Source organism: Numida meleagris, chromosome 27, assembly GCF_002078875.1.
Source record: "Numida meleagris isolate 19003 breed g44 Domestic line chromosome 27, NumMel1.0, whole genome shotgun sequence".
Taxonomy (NCBI): Eukaryota; Metazoa; Chordata; class Aves; order Galliformes; family Numididae; genus Numida; species Numida meleagris.
In genome coordinates this window covers 3631864-3633950 of record NC_034435.1, presented here as the reverse complement: position 1 = coordinate 3633950, position 2087 = coordinate 3631864, and the positions used below count along the sequence as shown (strand labels likewise).

At 65.6% G+C, this 2087-nt stretch overlaps 1 long non-coding RNA gene across 1 annotated transcript in view; it reads left to right on the top strand.

The window, feature by feature from the left end:
• LOC110389046 overlaps positions 720-2087 on the top strand; it is a 2493-nt gene continuing 1125 nt past the window's right edge. The window contains exons 1-2 of the long non-coding RNA XR_002433045.1: positions 720-775; positions 1385-1583. This is a non-coding gene — a long non-coding RNA (uncharacterized LOC110389046). The remainder of the gene's footprint in view (positions 776-1384; positions 1584-2087) is intronic.

Here is a 2087-nt window from a genome sequence, read left to right as displayed (position 1 = left end):
GCTCGGGGAGCCCCGCGGGGCCCAGATCGGAGCGGGGGATGTGGGGGGCTCCTGCCTTTGCCCCCACCCCGGGGCTGCTGCAGTAGGTGGAGAGGGGTGAGGGAGGGTCAGCTCTGTGCCCCCACTGTGCTTGCACCCCGTTCTGCAGCAGTGATTCGGCTGTCCGTGGAAATGGAGCCGAAATTGGCTAATCTTCAATTAAAAAATACAATTAAATAAGATTCAAGCAAACCCTATGCTGGGTGTTAACAGCCCCGTGCTTCGAAGTGGCCGGGGTTTTCGGAGCGCTTTAAAAATCGCTGCCTGCAACCGCGACTCCTCTCAGCTCCCAGCCGGGCCGTGCTCCGAAAGATGGCCCGGGGGGGCCGGGGGGGGAGCACAAAACCCGCACGGCACCGAGCGGGGAGAGGGGCCGGGCCCGTCGGCATGTGCAGCCCCAACGCTGTTGCGGAGCCGGGCCCGCTCCGTGCTGTCCCCATACGCGCCGAGCTTCTCTATTTCCCCCTCAACGAATATTTCTCCTGGAGGGGCTGGGGCCCGCCGGGATGCTCTGTCTCGGTTCCCCACCGCCCGCCTCGTCCAACCGGGACCGTGCAGGGCCAAGCCGGCCCGTCCCGGTGTGGGCCACCACGAGGCAGTGCCGGGCCTGCCCGTCGGGGACCCCAAGCCGTGTCCCCGTCTCCAGCCCCGACGTCACAGTGCAGCCGACGGCAGCTGTGCCCAAAGCTCCCGGTGCAGCCGCCCTCGGGCCGGGCCCGGCTCCTCCAGCGGCACGGTACCTACGGGCCCTGTCCCTCCTCGACTTCGGCTGGGGTTTGGGGTGGGGGAGCGGTGTATTTTGGCTCCCTGATAAGGTTTTGATGAAAAATTCATTAAGAGACACTCGGCGCAGCGCCATGAATATTTCAGGGTTTGTGCAAAACAACCGAGAGGGTGTTCGGGGGAGGATGCACCGACGGGGGGAGGGGGGACCCTGCAACACCCCCCCCTCCCGGTGCCCATCTCGGCCTCGGTTTGTTGCAACCGGAATCGAGGAGGGGCCAGGCAGCACCGTGCTCCGGGACTCCGGCCCCTCAGCCCCAGCCCGGGGCTCAGACCCTCCCTGTTAAAGGGCGTGAAACAGAGAGGGGCACCGGTTTGTCCCCTCGGGTGGCTGTGGGGACACACAGGGCTCCAAAGTCCCCAGAGCCCTCCTGGTTGTGCTCTGTGGTCATGCGTGGCCATAGGGACCAGATAGGAGACAGTCCCCCCAACCCCACTATCACCGCAACCCCAAGGAACACAGAGAATCAGCCCCTGTCTCTCTGGGCTGTGATCCAGTCCCATGGGGCCGCTCCACTGTGGGGAGGGGACCCCAAAACCAGCCAGCCTGCTTCTTCACCAGCAAACGGACCCCGTGGCTGCAAGGTCCGCAACCGCTCCGTTTGGGGCACACAGAGCTCTGCCCCCCTGCAGCTGCTGCCTGGGCAGGGACGTGACAGCGCAGGGCAGGGGACAAAGCCCCACCATCTCTGCAGTCTCCCAGCACCGGAGCGCAGCACCCTCCTGGAGCAGCACATCCCTCGGCCACGCCGGGCCTGCAGGTAATGGGGTTTTAGTGGGGCGGCTCCCCAGCTTGCTGGGCAGGAACACAGAGCCACAAAGGCGGCCCAGATCCTTGAGAACCAAGGCCACGCAGGATGGGTGGGTGGGGAATGCAGGGCGATGCTTCGTCTCTTCCCAGTGCCATCCCGAGCATTGTCCCCCTCTGAAAACCCGCAGGTTCCTCGGTGTGATCTTAGGGGCCAGCACAAAGTGGCATCCCTCAGCTCTGGGAGGGTTGCAGCAAAGGGAGGTGGGCAGGGGCACGGGGCCGGAGCGGGGACAGAGGGTGAGAAAGGCCTCCCCACAAAACCAAGGAAGGCTGAGGGCACCCCGGGGCACCCCCCACCCCATTTAGGACCTGTCACAATAGGATGTTACTGGACCTGCAGGCAGCCAGGGGTGCGCAGCTCCGCTCGCTCCCGGTGTCCCACCGCTGCCCTCCGGTCCCGTGGCCGCTCCCGTGTCCCCATGGTGCGATGTGGCTCGTCCCCCCCCCAGCAGCC